Consider the following 14,292-nt stretch of genomic DNA (forward strand, 5'->3'; position numbering starts at 1 on the left):
CTCAAGCATCAGCCCTTTTGCACTACCTGAGAAAAGTTCCCTTTTTGCTGGAGCCCAATTTTGTCTCTTATTGTCATTCTCCCCAAATCTGTTTTGATATCTGTTAATTCACTTCTTGTAAGAATTATTCTCAGTCTCATGCAGTGCTGGTCACTTTCAATATTTGCCAGTTTTTGTCCTTCTTTCCTGGCGTCTTGCTGGTCCGTTTTGTGTGTTTTCACTACGACAGCGATCGATCAGTACCGTGGTTCAATCAAATAACTCGACAGAGATGGATGGACATGAAGATGACAGAAAAGATATCTCTGCCAAAAATTCAAACTTTGTTTAAATATCTCGACGAATAGGTGACCTACTATATTAAAGCAGGCAGCAGCTCAGACAGTATCATACTTTCTGTAACATCCAGGAAAGAATTATGTCAGCAAGCTTCATAAATGTCTTAACTACTGTATAAGTTACGTAAAGAAGCCCAGAACAGTTCTTATTTCTTCACTAGGAAACCTTACAATGTATTAATGGTAAATGGTAAATAGATTATAAAATCCATAAACTGATATACAGTACACTTTAATGAAATTCAATGGCAAGTTATTGTGATGTAAGTAAATCCCATATTTTTTATCAATTTCCCCAGGAGATTACCCATATTTTGAAATGCAAATGTTGCTCCTTTGACCCACAGCATTATACACACATGATGAAGGTGTTTGTAAGTCCCTTAGTGTTTTTTGTTGCTAAATTAATCACAACATTAGCACTGCATAAAACAGTGTAAGGTTACTGGTCTGATGTGTCCTTTAAAAAAAAACAAAGAAAAACAAAAACAACTTAAAGCCTTGTCCAGCTGTTTACACACGTGTACTATTCAAGTTTATGTAATGGAAGGTAAGCCAGTGTGGCCGTGCAATGTGTTTGTTAGTAAGCCTCACTCTCTCTCGACTTCAAGAGTGTGCTGACTGCTGTGTTTGCCAGCGCGGGCTTTTAGCTCGATGGTCAGCACACTTGCTTCTCATGTGGTCGACCAGGGATTGTGTCCCCATCCGGAACGGGAGAAAGGCAGGGGGCGGAACGATGTGGGTTAAATTTAGCTCAATTTTACTGCAAATTAATATCAGCTCCAAACATCGGTTAACGGCCTTCTTGACTACTAATAATCGGTAACGGTCCTGAAAAAAACATATCGGTCAATCTTTAATTAAACGTACAAATATGTAGCAGTAGTTTCTGTGTGGAGTTTGCATGTTCTCCCCGTGACTGCGTGGGTTCCCTCCGGGTACTCCAGCATCCTCCCACCTCCAAAGACATGCACCTGGGGATAGGTTGATTGGCAACACTAAATTGACCCTAGTGTGTGAACGTGAGTGTGAATGGTGTCTGTCTATCTGTGTTGGCCCTGCAATGAGATGGCGACTTGTCCGGGGTGTACACCGCCTTCCGCCTGATTGTAGCTGAGATAGGCTTCAGCGCCCCCCGCATCCCCGAAGGGAATAAGCGGTAGAAAATGGATGGATGGATGGATGGATGGATAGTTTACTTCAAACATGCTTAAAAAGTTACATCAGAATTGTTTAAAGTTCACAACGCAACATGTCTGAAAGGGAGTAAACTTTAAATAATTTTGCAGCCTTAACACAAGTGCCACCTTACATTTCTGCTTCTTATACTTGTGTGTAATTATTTTTGTATTACTGTTTTTATGTGTGATTTGTTATCACTATTTACTTGCTCAGATATTTTTAGACATGTTGAATCGTGTAATGTTGCTCTAAATGTCGCTATGCTATAATGCATGTATGACACAGGCCAAACAAGGTCAATTTTAGTTTAATATGATACCTCCGGCTTCCTCCCACCTCCAAAGACATGAACCTGGGGATAGGTTGATTGGCAACACTAAAATAGGCCCTAGTGTGTGAATGTGAGTGTGAATGTTGTCTGTCTATCTGTGTTGGCCCTGCGATGAGATGGCGACTTGTCCAGGGTGTACACCGCCTTCCTGCCCGATTGTAGCTGAGATAGGCTCCAGCGCCCCCACGACCCGAAGGAAATAAGCGGTAGAAAATGGATGGATGGATGGATGAAAAGGATATAGGGGCAGCACGAGGGCGTTCTGTGTGGAGTTTGCATGTTCTCACCGTGACTGCGTGGGATCCCTCCCACCTCCAGAAACATGCACCTGGGGATAGGTTGATTGGCAATCCTTGCAATACCACCGTGGATGTATGACAACCCAAAGGTAAATATGCAATTATTAAAGAATAGAAATTTAAATAGTTACCAGGTAGAACAATGGATTGAGGAAACGTTTTTAGACAACATCATGGTATTTACAGATGCATCAAAAACTATAAGTAATAAAGTAGGAGCTGCAGCAGTTATCGCACAAGGAAACATAGTTTTAAATAAAAGAATCAGTAATAAGTTATCTGTTTTTACGGGGGAATTGGTCGCAATTTATATGGCAGTTAATTGGATAGAGGAAAATAAAGCAAGAAATGCAGTCGTGTGCTCGGACTCGAGCAGTGCATTGATTAGCATAAAAAACATAGCATCAGAAACAAGACAAGATTTAGTTTATGAAATAGTTCAGGCAATATGCAGAATAAATAAAGCGGGAGGTGTGGTAACATTTCTCTGGGTTCCTGCTCATGTAGGAGTTGTGGGCAACGAGTTAGCAGATAGGTACGCAAAACAAGCAACCACTAAAACAGAAGTAAACATGGAGATTACCCAAAGAAGAAGTGAAGAACATGATTAAGATAGAACACAATAAAAAGTGGCAGGATAATTGGAATAAGGAAACAAAGGGTAGAGAGTATTACAAAGTCCAGAGGAGAGTAAGTGTAATGAGAGGAGGCAATAGAAATAGAAAGGAAGAATACATTATTACTAGAATGAGATTAGGACATACATATCTAAATAGTTCACTGAAATTGATTGGGAAATATAATATAGGGCTGTGTGACTATTGCCATCGGAGAGAAAGTGTAGGACATGTTTTAATACATTGTAGGAAATACAATAGAGAAACGGAAATACTGGAAAGTAAGTTAGCGAAAGAGAAGATTAGGTTAGCAGCGGAAGATATTTTAGGATTGCCCTCAGAACACATAGACAGTGTTGGGACTAACGCGTTGCAAAGTAACGCATTACTGTAACGGCGTTATTTTCGGCGGTAACTAGTAGTCTAACGTGCTATTTTTTACATTCAGTAACTCAGTTACCGTTACTACATGATGCATTACCGCGTTATTTTACGTTATTTTTTTTATGTAGTATCAACTGGAAACTGAGAAGATCTGAGTGTGTTTTATTGGAGAGCTGCGGTGTCGTGTGAGAGGAGATGAGGCACGCTGTGTGTGTGTGTGTGTGTGTGTGTGTGTGTGTGTGGGGGGAGGGGGGGGGCAAGGCAACTTTATTTATATAGCACGTGAACAAATTTTCTCCTCTCTGAACTGCCACCTTACCGTGGTAGAGGAGTTTGCGTGTACCAATGATCCTAGGAGCTATGTTGTCCGGGGGCTTTCATGCCCCCTGGTAGGGTCTCCCAAGACAAACAGGTCCTAGGTGAGGGATCAGACAAAGAGCAGCTCGAAGACTTCTATGGGAATGAAACAACAAAGACTCAGATTTCCCTCGCCCGGAGGCAGGTCACCGGGGCCCCCCTCTGGAGCCAGGCCCGGAGTTGGGGCACGATGGCGAGCGCCTGGTGGCCGGGCCTGTCCCCATGGGGCCCGGCCGGGCACAGCCCGAAGAGGCAACGTGGGTCACTCCTCCAATGGGCTCACCACTCATGGGAGGAGCCATAGAGGTCAGGTGCATTGTGAGCTGGGCGGCAGTCGAAGGCAGGGCACTTGGCGGTCCGATCCTCGGCTACATAAGCTAGCTCTTGGGACGTGGAACGTCACCTCGCTGGGGGGGGGGAAGGAGCCTGAGTTTATGCGCGAGGTAGAGAAGTTCCGGCTAGATATAGTCGGACTCACCTCGACGCACAGCAAGGGCTCTGGAACCAGTTCTCTCGAGAGGGTTTGGACTCTCTTCCACACTGGCGTTGCACGCAGTGAGAGGCGACGGGCTGGGGTAGCAATTCTTGTTTCCCCCCGGCTCAAAGCCTGCACGTTCAACCCGGTGGACGAGAGGGTAGCCTCCCTCCGCCTTTGGGTGGGGGGACGGGTCCTGACTGTTGTTTGTGCTTATGCACCAAACAGCAGTTCAGAGTACCCACACTTTTTGGATGCACTCGAGGGAGTACTGGAAAGTGGTCCCCCAGGTGATTCCCTTGTCCTACTGGGTGACTTCAACGCTCATGTTGGCAACGACAGTGAAACCTGGAGAGGCGTGATTGGTAAGAATGGCCGCCCGGATCTGAACCCGAGTGGTGTTTTGTTATTGGACTTTTGTGCTTGTCACAGATTGTCCATAACAAACACCATGTTCAAACATAAGGGTGTCCATATGTGCACTTGGCACCAGGACACCCTAGGCCGCAGTTCCATGATCGACTTTGTAGTTGTGTCATCGGATTTGCGGCCTCATGTTTTGGACACTCGGGTGAAGAGAGGGGCGGAGCTTTCTACCGATCACCACCTGGTGGTGAGTTGGCTGCGATGGTGGGAGAAGATGCCGGACAGACCTGGCAGGCCTAAACGCATTGTGAGGGTCTGCTGGGAACGTCTGGCAGAGTCTCCTGTCAGAGAGAGTTTCAATTCCCACCTCCGGAAGAACTTTGAACATGTCACGAGGGAGGTGCTGGACATTGAGTCCGAGTGGACCATGTTCCGCGCCTCTATTGTCGAGGCAGCTGATTGGAGCTGTGGCCGCAAGGTAGTTGGTGCCTGTCGTGGCGGTAATCCTAGAACCCGTTGGTGGACACCGGCGGTGAGGGATGCCGTCAAGCTGAAGAAGGAGTCCTATCGGGTTCTTTTGGCTCATAGGACTCCGGAGGCAGCGGACAGGTACCGACAGGCCAAACGGTGTGCGGCTTCAGCGGTCGCAAAGGCAAAAACTCGGACATGGGAGGAGTTCGGGGAAGCCATGGAAAACGACTTCCGGACGGCTTCAAAGCGATTCTGGACCACCAGCCGCCGCCTCAGGAAGGGGAAGCAGTGCACTGTCAACACCGTGTATGGTGCGGATGGTGTTCTGCTGACCTCGACTGCGGATGTTATGGATCGGTGGAGGGAATACTTCGAAGACCTCCTCAATCCCACCAACACGTCTTCCTATGTGGAAGCAGTGCCTGGGGAATTTGTGGCGGGCTCTCCTATTTCTGGGGCTGAGGTTGCTGAGGTAGTTAAAAAGCTCCTCAGTGGCAAGGACCCGGGGGTGGATGAGATACGCCTGGAGTTCCTTAAGGCTCTGGATGCTGTGGGGCTGTCTTGGTTGACAAGACTCTGCAGTATCGCGTGGACATTGGGGGCGGTACCTCTGGATTGGCAGACCGGGGTGGTGGTTCCTCTCTTTAAGAAGGGGAAGCGGAGGGTGTGTTCCAACTATCGTGGGATCACACTCCTCAGCCTTCCCGGTAAGGTTTATTCAGGTGTACTGGAGAGGAGGCTACGCCGGATAGTCGAACCTCGGATTCAAGAGGAACAGTGTGGTTTTCGTCCTGGTCGTGGAACTGTGGACCAGCTCTATACTCTCGGCAGGGTCCTTGAGGGTGCATGGGAGTTTGCCCAACCAGTCTACATGTGCTTTGTGGACTTGGAGAAGGCATTCGACCGTGTCCCTCAGGAGGTCCTGTGGGGAGTGCTCAGAGAGTATGGGGCATCGGACTGTCTGATTGTGGCTGTCCACTCCCTGTACGATCAGTGTCAGAGCTTGGTCCGCATTGCCGGCAGTAGGTCGGACACATTTCCAGTGAGGGTTGGACTCCGCCAAGGCTGCCCTTTGTCACCGATTCTGTTCATAACTTTTATGGACAGAATTTCTAGGCGCAGGGGATCCAGTTTGGTGGCTGCAGGATTAGGTCTCTGCTTTTTGCGGATGATGTGGTCCTGATGGCTTCATCTGGCCAGGATCTTCAGCTCTCGCTGGATCGGTTCGCAGCCGAGTGTGAAGCGACTGGGATGAGAATCAGCACCTCAAAGTCAGAGTCCATGGTTCTCGCCCGGAAAAGGGTGGAGTGCCATCTCCGGGTTGGGGAGGAGACCCTGCCCCAAGTGGAGGAGTTCAAGTACCTAGGAGTCTTGTTCACGAGTGGGGGAAGAGTGGATCGTGAGATCGACAGGCGGATCGGTGCGGCATCTTCAGTAATGCGGACGCTGTATCGATCCGTTGTGGTGAAGAAGGAGCTGAGCCGGAAGGCAAAGCTCTCAATTTACCGGTCGATCTACGTTCCCATCCTCACCTATGGTCATGAGCTTTGGGTTATGACCGAAAGGACAAGATCACGGGTACAAGCGGCCGAAATGAGTTTCCTCCGCCGGGTGGCGGGGCTCTCCCTTAGAGATAGGTTGGTGTGTTTGTGCGGGTTTGGGTTGGGGTGGGGGGCCTTTTGGTTGGGGGGGTTGTTGGTGTCTCTTGTTTGCGTGTTGGCGTTCGGGCTGACCGGCGGGCTGGCGCCGGCTGGTCTCCATGGCCCTGGTGGCGTGTGGTTGCTGGTCGCAGTTTTTTTTTGATCGCTTTGATTTGATTGGCTGGTGCTGGCTGTCTGGGGTTATTGCGGCTGCTGTTTCTGCTGCCGTTTGTTTGTGGTGTGGGCGCCCGTGGCTGCTGGGTCTGGTGCAGGGGTGTGGCTGAAGTTGTGACTGATGGCAGCGCGCGCGCGTGATGGCTGTCGGGGCTGACGAACTGTGTATATGTATGTATATGTGTGTGTATGTATGTATGTTTATATATGTGTATGTGTACATATGTGTATGTATATGTATATATGTGTATGTGTGGGTATGTATACGTGTATGTGTGTATGTGTATGTATATATGTATGTATGTATGTATATTTCTGGGGGTACGCTCTGGGCCTGCCTGTCAGACGGGGGTCGACGCCTCAGGCTACTGCATCCGAACTGCGTGTCTGGAGCTCCTGGGTCCCGCTGTCCATCCCTTCCGGGTGCCCGTCTTGGTTGGGGCCTGTTGGGCCTAGTCCCTGCGTCTATTGTGGTAGCTTGGTGCTGCAAGGTATTCCGAGGTGCTGCGAGTCGGCCAGTTGCTGGGGTAGTGACCTTGTTTGTCAGCATGTCTGTGATCTTCTTTTAATTCTTTTTTTTTTAATTAATTAATTAATTTATTTATTTATTTATTTATTTTTTAATATATTTTATTAATATTATTTTTTAATTTTCCCCTCCCTCAGGGGGGGGGCTCGGCGGGGCGGTTGCTGGTTGTTCCATCTCCATCGTTGGGGTCCCTGCGGGTGGGGTGGGTGGTTCCCGTGGCCCTGTGCCTGGGTGGTCCTGCGGCGGCCGATTTGGGTGGGGTGGCCGGGGGCTGGCCTCGCCGCGCTCTCCGGGGGTGGGGGGTGGGCTCGTGGGGGCCCGGTTGCCGGTGGGGCGGGGGCGGTCTTCCCGTCCGGTTGCGGGGAGTCTCTGGGTCCCTCGGGCGGGGCGTCTCGCCTTTCTGCCCGTGTGGGGTGTGGTCTCTCGCTGGCTTGGGGTCTGGCTGTCCCCTGCTTTTCTCGTGCCCTGTCCTCTGCCGGGTGCGTCTGTCTGCGGCCTGCTGCTGGCCCTTGTGGGCGGTACGGTGGGTCGGGCTCTGGGGTTCCTGTCGCTGGCCGGCTTGGCTGCGTGGGGGCGGTGGTCCCTGGTTCCCTGGGCACCACGCCTCCTGTTTGTGGGTTGGGCTCTCGGGGGTGATGGGGCCGTGCTCTGGCTCCCACGCACTCTGGGAGTCGAATGTATTGTACATGCAAATTCACATATGCTCACATACGTACATAGGTACCTACGCTCCCACATACATACACAAATACAGTACATATTTACCTACCTAATGTTCGTACATCCACACGCACATTCAATATACAAACATACACATACACATACTGTACATATACATTCACTGTACAAACACATATACACATTCTGTACATATACATTCATTGTACAAACACATATACACATTCTGTACATATACAAGTACATATGCATACTTACACTCATGCACATAATCACGTTTCATCAAACATATATTAACGTTGTTGCCCTAGGGTAAACTGGGTGTAACACATGGCACACTGACAAAGCTTAACCTATTGTGACTATAACAATCTACAAGGTTAATGTAGGTTGCTTCTCTTTCTCCCCCTCCATTTTTCTGCATTCTTTCGTATCTCAAGTTATCATTATGTATATGTATTGTTGCATTTAAACAACTGTATTGTTGATAATAAAGGTAAATTATTGGTATTGTTCATTATCAATAGCGCTATTTCTATTGGTATTTGTATTGATCCATTTGTAGTGTAATAATGCTCATTGTTATTTCTGTATTATTTTTTATTTTTCGCTAACTGCTTATTTGCTATTACTTTTACCATCATATTTGTACATGTCATATTTGCTGATGTTGCTCTATTGTTGTTGTTGTTGTTGTTTGCTGTTGTTGTTTTTGTCTCTCTGTCTAATCCCCCTCTTGTCCCCACAATTTCCCCCTCTGTCTTCTTTTTTTTTCTCTTTCTATCCCCTCCTGCTCCGGCCCGGCTGCACTAAATGATAATATAAATACATTTAATAAAGTCAAATACAAATAAGGCAACAAGAGAAGTATCCTACACTTCTCTTTTGTAAAGTAAATCTGAACAGCCGACATGGGCATCTACATCAACTATATGATTTGCCTGAGAAGCTGGACAGGACATAAAAAAAAATAAAAATAAAAAATAAAAAAAAAGAGATAGGTTGAGAAGCTCTGTCATCCGGGGGGAGCTCAAAGTAAAGCCGCTGCTCCTCCACATCGAGAGGAGCCAGATGAGGTGGTTCGGGCATCTGGTCAGGATGCCACCCGAACGCCTCCCTAGGGAGGTGTTTAGGGCACGTCCAACCGGTAGGAGGCCACGGGGAAGACCCAGGACACGTTGGGAAGACTATGTCTCCCGGCTGGCCTGGGAACGCCTCGGGATCCCCCGGGAAGAGCTGGACGAAGTGGCTGGGGAGAGGAAAGTCTGGGCTTCCCTGCTTAGGCTGCTGCCCCCGCGACCCGACGTCGGATAAGCGGAAGAAGATGGATGGATGGATGGATGGATGGATGGATGGATGGATGGATGGATGGATGGTGAACAATTTTTTTTAAAATTGGACCAAAGTGCTTTACAGGTTAAAAAGCATAGAGCAAAAAAACAAAAAAATCAAACAAACAAAGAACATAAACAATGAATAAGCTAAACAAGATAGTGCAAAAGCAATACGGTAAAAGGGTTCAAATAAATAAGAAAATTGCAAGATAAAAATAATGAAATAATAAAAGTGCGACAAATTGAAAAAAAACCTAAATAAAAAAAAAAATGTAAAAAAAAAAAACTAAAGCGAGGGGTGGGACAGACTAGAAATGGTGGCCTAGTGGGCGGGCTCAGCTGAGGTTAAAGGCCAGCGAGAAGAGATAGGTCTTAAGAAGGGTTTTGAAGGGTTTTCTCCTAAAGGTAGTATGTAGAGTAGGAAGAGTATGGGACCTAGGATTGACCCTTGAGGAACCCCACAGGTAAGGGGGGCCACCGAGGAGAGAAAGTCTCCTAGCTGTACAGAGAAACTCCGGTCAGTTAGGTAGGACTGAAACCAGCTTAGGGCTACACCTGAGATGCCCACGTACTGCTTCAGTCGTGACAGTAGGATCCTGTGATCCACTGTGTCGAAGGCAGCTGTGAGGTCCAGGAGCACCAGGATCACAGGACTACCAGAGTCAGCGGCCATAAGCATATCGTTTTGCACTCTCAGGAGTGCCGTTTCAGTGCTGTGAGATGTTTTGAAACCAGACTGGAATTTCTCGTGGATGTTATTGATAGCTAGAAAAGATTAACTGGACATACACTACTCTCTCAGGGACTTTGGACAGAAAGGGTAACTGAGAGATGGGCCTGAAATTGGAAAGAACAGAGGGGTCGAGGTTTTTCTTTTTAATTAAAGGCTGCATCACAGCATGCTTAAAAGCAGCCGGGACATATAGAGGCAGGTGTAAATCAACCATAAAATAGTTGGGCCGACTGAATCAAGGACTTCTTTGAGAAGGCGAGAGGGAAGGCTATATGATGGGCAATAAATATGTGGGCCGCAGGTGTTTGACTGCGTCCGAGAGGGAGGAGAGGGAGATAGGCTCAAACTGCTCGAAAACAGCAAGCTGGGGAAGCGAGGGAGGGGGAGGGAGAGGAGGAGCAGAGGTGTCAGATGGTCTGAGTGCAGAGATTTTGTCAATGAAGAAGTTTAGAAAACTTTCACAGAGGACAGGTGAGGGGACAACAGGTCACACATCGCGGAGGTTGATGAGAGAGTTTAAAACTTTAAAAAGAACTTGGGGTTTGTGACTGTTGCTGGAGATCAAGGTAGAAATATACTTTGTTTTCGATGCTTTTACGGCTCGTTGGTATTCAGACAGGGAGTCCTGCAGGATTTGGAGGGAGACATGAAGCCTATCCTTCGCCCACGTTCGCTCCGTGCGCCTGCAAACGCATCTGAGAGCGCGCCTGTAGTCATTTAGCCATGGTGTTAGAAGAGCTTTGCTACGTTTGGATCTGAGGGACGCAACAGAGTCTAAAATATCAGTACAAGCCGAGGTAAACAGAGAAAAAATCTCGTCAGCAGTAAAATCACAGTATACACCCAGTGCATAGATTGAATAGCTATTGAAGTGAACTGAGAAAATAGCAGCAGTTGAAGGGTTGATCATGCGTGAGTGGCACTCGGGGACATGGGAATTAATATCAGAGCACGAGGTTACCGTTGTAAACAAAATTGGTGAATGCTCAGAGAGAGACATAGCACATATTTCATTTACAGACACAAATAAACTATAGGATACCATCCATCCATCCATTTTCTACCGCTTGTCCCTTTTGGGGTCCTGGGGGGTGCTGGAGCCTAGATACCACGAGATCTAAAGTGTGTCCCTTTTCGTGTGTCGGGCCAATGACATATTGCTTGAGGTCAAATGAATCAAGGAGATTCAGAAAATCTCGGGCCAGAGGTTTTGATTGGCAGCAAACATGAACAATAAAATCGCCACAGATTACAATTTGGTCGTAATTCACCAAGATCCCCGATAGAAAATCAGCAAAGTGATGTAAAAAATCTTTGTTGAATTTAGGTTGACGGTACACCACTGCGCACAGAACAGGGGGAAACAGAGTTAATTCAAAGAGTTGCAGTTCAAAACTAGCATAGGTAACGTGTGGAATCTGCCGGCAAGGGAACAAAGATTTGTAAACAGAGGCTAAACCTCCTCCGCACCTTGCCTGTAGTCCTGGTAGAGTTGAGGAAATCACAATCCGGTGGAAGCAATTCAGAGAACGCCACATTATCTCCAACAGTCAACCAGGTCTCGGTGAGGAACATAAAATCCAACTCACGGGTGGTAAAGAAGTTGTTGAGCCAGAACGTTTTGTTCGCCAAGGACCGGACATTTATCAGGGCTATCCGAAGATTAAACTCCTCGCGAGTAGATAATACAGCACGCTTCAGCATGCGCCCACACCCACGGGCCGGAGAGCGCCATGAGACCAGGCCAGGAGGAGCAAGACCCGGAGATTCCGCCGGGTCAACCAGGAGGAGAAGCAGCGGAGAAGAGTCGGAGGCACCAGCGGCCGCCGGCGCCAGGAGGTCGCCCAGGGTAGGAACGACAGGTCCGGGCATCGGTGGTAGGCCGGCAGCGTCCACCAGGAAGACGGCGATGATCGAACGTGCGAGAGGATGACAGCAGGACCTTAAGTTTCACCAAAATACCTCCCCTCTTCCCCCGCCTCTTGGAGCGCTTTTTTCGTGAAGGAGCCGCCGGTGTACGACGCAGGTAAGCGGAGATACCTGACAGCACGAGAGGGAGGTTTGTCCAATTTCCCGGGTCGAATCTGGGTACCCATGCCTCGCTAAAGTTTTGAGCTCGGATATTAAACAGTGCTTGGCGATCATAGCACAGTAGTGCAGAGACATCCCAGTAAGCGCATAAAAATAAGGCTACAGCAAACGAAAAACAGAGGCTTCGAGACAGACGACTCGCCAAACAAGCCAGTGCCATCTTATCTCCAGCAGAAGTCAATCGGGGAGGCGGCGTGTCTGTTTACTAACAACAAGACATCATGGCGGAGCCGAAGTCGAGTTTCTTAACATGGAGATATTCTCACTACTTTTCTTTTGTCAAGCACAGGGAAAATAACGTTTTAGTTAAATGTAAGTTGTGTCTTGGATCAAAGATCCTATCTACTGCCCAAAACAGCAAATTAAAATCTGCTGAAACACCTACAAAAGCAACATGCTTCGACGAAGCTAGTAAAAAGAGACTACACAGACTCCGATGCCACTTCACCTTCACCTCCACCTCCACCTAAGCAACAGCGGCTGGATTTTAATGGAGGGACTGCTAGCCAGGCCAAAATTGATAGAGCCATTGCGGCGTATGTGGTAGAAGACATGCAGGCTATTTCTACAGTGGAGTCACCCGCTTTCAGGCAGCTAATTAGCATGATACCGGGCGTCAAACGGCAAATGGCACGGAAAACATTTTCCAAGTACCTGGACAGTGAGTACATAAAAATGGACAGCGAGCTAAAGAAAACGTTTGAGGGCCTGGACTACATCAAAACTCTGACTCTGCTCATCATTCAGCACTGAAGGTACACACACTTAGGTTTCCTGGGAATTCTCTTATATACTGTTGCTCTTTCATTCTAGATTTCAAGAGTGTTTGATTATCACATCACTCTAAATTTATAGACTATAAAGTTCACAAACATTAAGAGGGACGCTAGTGGGCCAGGCCAATCTTTCCTTATCTCTAAACTAAAACTGGGGAAATGCGTAGAGTGTTCTGGGCTTCAGTACAGTGTTGATCTCCTGAAGACATGATTTTATTTCACAATTTCTTGAGAGAAAAAAACGCCTGGTTAAGCTTTGTGTATGTCATGTGTGCCTTCCTTGGGTGAAGCCAGGTTTACAGCTATGTTGTTATTATGTTGTTTGTTACTTATGTATGTTATGTTGCAGCTATTTAAAATAGTTGTGTCAATATGTTCTGGCCTTAAATAAATTGGCCCTTTGAAACATATCTTTGTCGCTGTGTGTTGCATGCAGACAACATTGCTTAGCAGAGTTCAGTGATGCAAATGCATGTCAAGTTGATCAACAGATTGTATTATTCTCCAGTGAAATAACAGTACTGAAATGAAGGATAAAAGGGCCTGAATTGGAGGCTTTAAAAAAAAAGGGAAAAAAAGTAACTGAATACGTACTTTTCACAGTAACGCATTACTTTTTGGTGTAAGTAACTGAGTTAGTAACTGAGTTACTTTTGAAATAAAGTAACTAGTAACTAACTAGCTACTGGTTTTCAGTAACTAACCCAACACTGCACATAGGTTATAAAGCATTTTACACATATTTAAAAAACACTGGGTTAAATAAAATAATATAGAGCTCAAGACTTAGAAAAACTTGTACATGCCTTTATTACCAGTAGGCTAGACTATTGTAATGGTCTCCTTGCAGGTCTTCCCAAAAAAACTGTCAGGCAGCTACAGCTTGTCCAGAACGCTGCTGCTAGAGTTCTAACAAAGACCAAAAAATGTGAGCACATTACACCAATTCTTAAATCCTTACATTGGCTCCCTGTACATCAGAGAATTGATTTCAAAATCCTCCTGCTCACATATGAATCACTACATGGTCTAGGGCTGAAGTATATCACTGATATGCTCCCACTATATAAGCCCTCTAGATCAGTGGTTCTCAAATGGGGGTATGCGTACCCCTGGGGGTACTTGAAGGTATGCCAAGGGGTACGTGAGATTTTTTATAAATATTCTAAAAATAGCAACAATTCAAAAATCCTTTATAAATATAAATAAAAACCTATCTTTTTTTCCAAATAGTTCAAGAAAGACCACTACAAATGAGCAGTATTCTGCACTGTTATACAATTTAATAAATCCGAAACTGATGACATAGTACTGTATTTTACTTCTTTATCTCTTTTTTTAACCAAAAATGCTTTGCTCTGATTAGGGGGTACTTGAATTTAAAAAAAATTCACATCACTAAAAAAAGGTTGAGAACCACTGCTCTAGATCACTAGGATCTTCTGAGACCAATCTGTTAGCGGTTCCCAGAGTAAACTCAAGTCAAGGGAGAGCATCATTCAGTCACTATGCAACAA

At 46.6% G+C, this 14,292-nt stretch overlaps 1 protein-coding gene across 1 annotated transcript in view; it reads right to left on the reverse strand.

Annotated features, from left to right (window-relative positions):
* garem (GRB2 associated, regulator of MAPK1) overlaps positions 1-14,292 on the reverse strand; it is a 55,714-nt gene that overhangs the window by 40,101 nt on the left and 1,321 nt on the right. The window lies entirely within an intron of this gene.

The sequence above is a fragment of the Nerophis lumbriciformis genome, linkage group LG07 (genome assembly GCF_033978685.3).
Source record: "Nerophis lumbriciformis linkage group LG07, RoL_Nlum_v2.1, whole genome shotgun sequence".
In the NCBI taxonomy this organism is placed as follows: Eukaryota; Metazoa; Chordata; class Actinopteri; order Syngnathiformes; family Syngnathidae; genus Nerophis; species Nerophis lumbriciformis.